The sequence below is a fragment of the Sinocyclocheilus rhinocerous genome, unplaced genomic scaffold (genome assembly GCF_001515625.1).
Source record: "Sinocyclocheilus rhinocerous isolate Xijiao unplaced genomic scaffold, SAMN03320098_v1.1 scaffold584, whole genome shotgun sequence".
Classification (NCBI taxonomy): domain Eukaryota; kingdom Metazoa; phylum Chordata; class Actinopteri; order Cypriniformes; family Cyprinidae; genus Sinocyclocheilus; species Sinocyclocheilus rhinocerous.
Window position 1 is genome coordinate 1267438 of NW_015630348.1, and position 7145 is coordinate 1274582.

The window sequence follows — 7145 nt, forward strand, 5'->3', positions numbered from 1 at the left end:
TCCCAAAGACCTACTTGTTTAGTAACCACACTTGCCCTAAGGTCCTTAAAGCGTCTTGATGAACAGTTGGCATGAGCGGTTAGGTAAAGAGAGGAAACTTTCTATATTGAACATTCCAAACTGATGTAATCAAGATTTTTAGAACCTTGTTATTCTTTTATTTAAAACTACAGTGCATTTTTGAGCCAGCATCATCAAAAGGAATTGCAATAAATAAAGTATTGTCAGGGACTGTTTTTTTTTAGTGAAAGCTAATCTGTAATAATATAATAAAACAATTTAAAATCATATTACTATTTCACATCAATGTATTTCATATTTAAAGAGGTTTTATTTTATAATGTCTTCTGGTGCAACTTATTATGTTAGTAGGATCTTCATATCAAAAACGGTCATAATTTAGAAATACATTGCCATTTTACACATTAAATGGGCACGTCTCCTTTAAGACATTAATTAAAACCCCACTGCTATGATTGGGTAAAATATTTGCATATGAAATATGTATTACATTTATAATAATTCTAAAAACACCAATGGATGCTCTGAATGGGTGCCGTCAGAATGAGAGTCCAAATAGCTGATAAAAACATCACATTCATCCACAAGTTATCCACATGACACCAGTCCATCAATTAACGTCTTGTGAAGTGAAAAGCTGTGTTTGTAAGAAACAACTCCTTTAAGATGTTTTTTAACTTCAAGCAAATGACTGTTTTTATCAGCTGTTTGGACTTTCATTCGCATGGCACCTATTTACTGCAAAGGATCCATTGGTGAGCAAGTGATGTAATGCTAAATTTTTCCAAATCTGTTCCAGTGAAAAAAATAAACATCTTGGATGCCTGAGGATGAGTACATTTTCATTTTTGGGTGAACTATTCCTTTATCTAATTATAAAAAGTGTTGATTATAGCTTTATAGTTCGATCTATTCCTATTGCATAAAAGGGTTGCATTGCTGAGCATTTTAGCCAATTACAGTCATGTGTGTTGAACAGTGATTACTGTCATGTCAATATCTCTCCGTAAAAGTCTGCTCTGCACTCAATTTGACTGGTTTACCAAAGAATTCACAGAGAAATGAAACGAACAAACAAATAATCCTCTACTACATTCACATGAAACAGGGTCTTTTGCCAGCTTGGTTTCAATAAAAGCCTTAGTTTTTGAACTAACAAGGAAGTTTTGATCTCTAAAACTTACACGATGGTTTTATAGTACAATGACCTTTTTATATTACAAAAGACAAAGGAAATTTAGATTTCTCAATTAATGACCCATTTATCATATTTTATTCAAACAAATACATTTCCCCGGTAACATCATAATAAAGTGCTTAAGTGTGTGTTTCACATCTTATAACCTGTATTTTGATTCTGCAAATGACATTTGCAGTTCAGCTGTATTTGTTTTAGGGTCTTTTCCCTCTCTCCCTGCTTTAAGTGGCTTTAGAGTGTCTGATGTTTACAGTGCTGGTATTGATTTGATTCTGAGGTCTGCTCCACAGACTCGATAGCAAGGGCCCGTGGCTATTGAACCACACAGACGGAGTCAGAGCGCTTGTGCAGCACGGAAATACCGGCCCTGGGTTACCAACGCAGGAGTGAAAATGTTAAAGCGAAGTGAGCAAGGTTAAATCTATACTCTCAGTCAGTCTGCACAAACACGGCACACGCAGGGGAACAAGGACCAGCGGCTATAAAGCAAGACGTCATCAGGGGAGTAAACTAATTTACACATGCATGAACATGCACAAAAACACAAGCTTTGGCCTTTCATAGCAGTACATAAGTGATCATATACAATACTTGCCTGAAAATGTTAGCTTAGATAAAGTTTTTTTTATATATGCTTTTATAAGTGTAGGCTATGGGACACATGTGAGAATAACATGAAAATATTTTAAGCAGTATTTTTTTTCAGTCCTGTTATTTTACTATTTTGTGTTCTTTTTTTAATAATCTAACCTGCATTAAAATGTAGAAAACAAACTACCAATGACAAGATGAACACTGCAATAATATTACAGTAATATTATTACTGAAGTCTTCTGAGATGATTTTGTAAAACAACCAATAAAAGAGATGCAAAATGGCTCCGGTTATATAAATATATAAAACAAGAGAGCGAGTGAGTCTTAAGAAGCAGCACAGGTGAATACAGCGTTCACATGTTAAATGTAAATATGAGGAAATATCTAACCATTAAGTGTCAGGATTGACCAATCAGAATCAAGTATTCCAGAGAATTGTGTAATATGCAGTACTGAGGCTTGTTTCCACAGATTATATCTTGAATTCAATTTATTTTTCTTCCCCCAAACTGTTTTATTTCTTGTTTTAAGAATAAACCTTGCAGAATAGTTTTAAATTTATGCTTAGACCAAGAAAAAGCTACAGTATTTGCCATTGGGTAAGAAATCTTAATATATTACACTGTTTTGTTTTTCAAGTTAATGCACATTTTTGAACGGTAAAGAAAATGATTTATTGCATTGCAGCGTTCAACTGTTTCTAAATAGGATTTGCGTGGGAGGTCACAGGTCATGCAAGAGCTTCTTTTCCTGACATCTCGCCACCGTAGTCACAGCCCACTTTCTCTCAGTGCTATATAAAACCAACACGGTGAAGAAATGGGACTGTGTGTCATTGTGTTTAGGTGAGTTGGACAGTGGAAAAAGACAATTTGTATGCAGTAGGTGTGAGTGGATCTGGGTGTTCCTAAAATCGCAACTGTCTTTGGACATACTGATATTTGGATATTTTTATGGAGAGTCTGTCTGAAGGGTGTCATGTGGGAATGCTGTGTTTGTGTTTGTCTTCTGAGGACTCTGATGTACAGACACAGAAAATCAAAGAGAAGAAGTGTGGAAGTGGGAACTTGCTGAACCCATTAGACAGGTTAATTAGTACAAAGGGCCAGGGCTCAACTCTGAACGCACTCTCAGATGGCTGCAAAAAAAAAAAAACACCACAGTCATTGCACTTCGTTCCACGCTGGCTGCCTGAAAACACTCGTGGTTTCTCCCAGGCTGTTTCTTCACAGCTAAATGCCAGTTGTCAATCAAGTACGGGGCATCGCGTTCAACATTAGCAACCTGTGACATGAGCATGATTTTAATCATTGTCCTTCTGCTCATTTAGGACACTTTATGAATATGATTGAATTATTTAATCCCATAATTGAGGGTATAGGCCCGTACAGGAATCAAGAGTTAAGCATGACCGATATAGATCATTAAGTCACCCTTAAAAGTTTGAAGTTTAAATTCCCCTATTTGCCTATTTCATGATGTTTATATCTGACTTTCTTGTATCTCACATTCAAGTTAATCTTAAATTGGCACAGGGAAATCAATGCGTCTCTAGGGTAACCTTCAACTGATTTATATATATAGTTGTGTGACACCCCCATGTCTGGCATTCAGATCTGATAAAACATGATTTATTTTATCTTATGTCCTTAGATATCTGATTATCTTTTTACATCTCATCTTATATAAATATTTCATAAAAATCCGAAGCTGCTTTTTAATACCTGTTCAAAAGTTGTGGGTCTGTAAGAATTTTTAAAATGTTTTTGTCTCTTATGATCACCAAGACTGCATTTATTTAATCCAAAAATACAGCAAAAATAGTTATTTGTAAAATATTCTTAGAATTTAAAACAACTGGTTTCTATTTGATTATATCTTAAAATGTAATTTATTTCTGTGATGGCAAATCAAAATTTTTAGCAGTCATTACTCCAGTCTCCAGTGTCACTGATCATTCAGAAATTGTTCAAATATGCGTCATATTATAAAACGTATTATTATCAATGTTGAAAACATTGGAAATCATTATACATTTTAAGACGTAACAATGTAAAAGTCCTTACAGTCACTTTTGATAAATTTGAATAAAATGAATAAAAGTACAGTATTAATAATAAAAAAAACCTTTTAATGGCAAATAATGTTACAATTGAAGAACCTTAATTTTAGATGGTTAGATGTTATTCTTTAGATTAGATGGTTATTCTTTTTTATGGGCTTTTTAGAAGGTGAAACATTAGATTGTAGATTAAAAGATGCTGCTGCTTCTTTCCCCCCATTTATTCAATTACAAAGAGACTCCCAGGCTGTGTGAGGCTGGAGACTAGTTGTATGTCACTCTTCTCAGAATACCTGCAATCCACCAAAAAGATGAAATATGAAGAGTGAACAGTCTATAGTAAGCAACAGACCATCTTTTAGTCTGACAGACCTGTAATGACAGCTTTAATCACCACCATCTGCCTGTGCCCAGGGACTTTTTGACTCCATCAGCATTTGATGAGACAGGGGCTTTGGGGCATAAGTAACCAGAGACCTGCTTCTTCAGACACTTTGTGGTGCACAAGGGACACTTACGCTCTAGAGTGTTCTGCCACGCATTAGCACCCTTTTCTTCGATTCTCTGAAACCATTGCATAGCACTCTCAATCAACAGCAGAGATTGTGGAAAATAAAACACATGTAAGGTCACTGTCTGAAAGCCTCCTAGTCAAAGTTTTAAAGGGCCACATGATGCATTCTGCAATGCAATGAAAAGATAAATGATCTCAGATATACTCTGACATCTATATGAATATGCCCACAGCTGCCTCTCCAACAAGGACATCTTTGCAGCGCTCATTCATCTGCAGGTGTGTAGCGGAAGTTCTTGGCTCAGGAGATTTCTATAGTGGCAGAAAACCTTTACACTGTCATTTGAAACGCCCTCGCTTCATCGCTCTATGTATATTTTCTACTGTATCTGCATTATAAAATAAATAGCATAAAACACTCATAGTCTGCATGATAAATATACTAAGAAATATACTCATAACTAAGAAAAAAAGTGTTTTGTGCCATACAAACATGACACCACAGATGGTGTTAATAGATTTCAGTATGCACAGTGCACTAGATGCTTGACAGTTGGCTTTAGATGACACAAGTCATCCTGGTGGCAAGCAGACAGAGTGTTCTAAATTCTGCATTGGGTGTTGAGAACAATCTGTGGTGTGAAGCCTCAGGAGAAACTCACTAACACCCCATCTCTCTGGGTGCCAATCTTGTCCTCTGTGGCCCTTACAGAGATTGGCTCCGTTAATTGACCGAGGCTGGTCCTGGCTGTAAAAGATGGATATAAATAGTTGTTTCCACTAGAAACGTCACCGGCAGTGGAGGCGTGGAGAGACTAACACCAATGTCGTGAAGCCAGCAGTGGTCATGGTGAGTAGCAGAGCAATTAGTGACTTCCAAGTTCCCTTGAAACCAAACTTAAGTGCATCTTCTGTTGCAGTAGCTGTTGAGGAGCACAGACCCAGTTCAATTCTCATGTCAGCATGTACCTTAACAGACACAGGATGTGTTTTATAAGCTGTGGGACGAGTGCAGTTTCTTCTCTGACCAACAGGGGTCACTTTAAATACACTCTTTAAGACTCCACTGCCAAGTGTTTGACTCAAAAGAGGACTTGTGAATGGCTTCGCATTTATACATGCAAAATAAAGCAAGAGTCTTCCATTCCATAGGTAGTGACAGAAGAGCGAAAATTTATGCAATATGTCTGGAACAGATGATGCAATTTCTGAAGAAGCAACACTGTTTTGTATTACTTCGTCCATGAAGCAAAGAGAGGCGACATGGTGCGGCAAAATATAAGAAACCATATTTTCAAGCAATCTCAGACTGCACTACTTTCAGTGACCTTTTAAAAACAACATAATTGCAAAAAAAAAAAAAACCTCTCTGCTCATTGGATTTACTCCACAGGTTAAAAGAAACTATAAAGTGCAGCAAGTTCATCTCATAGTATAGGCGTAAAATGAAAACGATTAAATACAAACGTATATGCACTTAAATACAGTATATATAATACAACGTACCTCTAAGAAAACACATTGAACTGCTCTGTAAAGAAAAATAATACATTTAACCAGAACAATCCGGCAGTGACAGTCAAGGTCATATTAGGGCTCATTAACAGAATATCCAGTTTACAGACACACAGTGAAGTCTGTAATTAAGAGATTCGGTTTAGTATCCTTTCATAATTTTTGAATAAAATAATATTTTTCCAGAAATGATGCACCTCGTGTCAGATAAAATGCTAAGAAAATACGTAATAGTTATGTGAAGGTTACAGGGTGTTGCAAACACAAAGAAACTTCCAGATTAATAAATGGATCTAGTGAAGGAAGTCTAATTGAATTCTGAAAATGAACCAATGGAGTCATGTTTTATAAAGCTTTGCTTTATTCCCTCTCATCTTCTTTTCTGTCTTCATTTTTTTTTTTAACTAAGCAGACAGTTAGGAGTACACACAACCTCTTTCTGTCTCTCACAGTCAGACCAAAGTGTTTTGCTCATCTCAAATGACTAAATTCTTCTGGATAGTGCAGTATTTTTTCTTTATATTTGTGACGCATTATATTTTTTGCTATTGATTGTTTTGATGTCCCATAAAAAAGTCTGGCTCCATCCTTCAAAACTGCACCTAGTTTTAATTGTGCAAAATGGATTGTGGGTCAATGCTGTAAATGATCAATAGAAGCATCTTAATTAACCTTTTTAGGTAAGCTGAGGTAAACTCACGCCACTCACAAGACTAAACCAAAGATATTTACTATACCTCACCAGTGGTGTATAAAGTACCTGAAAGCCATACTCAAGTAAAAGTACAGATATCTTACCTGAAAATGACTTTGGTAGAAGTTGAAGTCACCGTTTAGAATATTACTTGAGTAAAAGTCTTAAAGTATGTGATATTTATTGTATTCTGGTTACATCGTGTACTAAGACCGACGGAAAATGAAAAGTTGCGATTTTCTAGGCCGATATGGCTAGGAACTATACTCTCATTCCGGTGTAATAATCAAGGAACTTTGCTGCCGTACCATGGGTAAAGTTCCTTAATTATTACACCGGAATGAGAGTATAGTTCCTAGCCATATCGGCCTAGAAAATCGCAACTTTTCATTTTCCGTCGGTCTTAGTACACGATGTAACTACAGAAGAGTCAAGTTTTAAATAGGGAAAATATAGAAACTCTTTGGTCATTTTTGAGCGAGATGCTAACGGTCTAATCAGATTAAATTATCTATGCTAAGCTACAGCTAAAAGTGCTACCACCA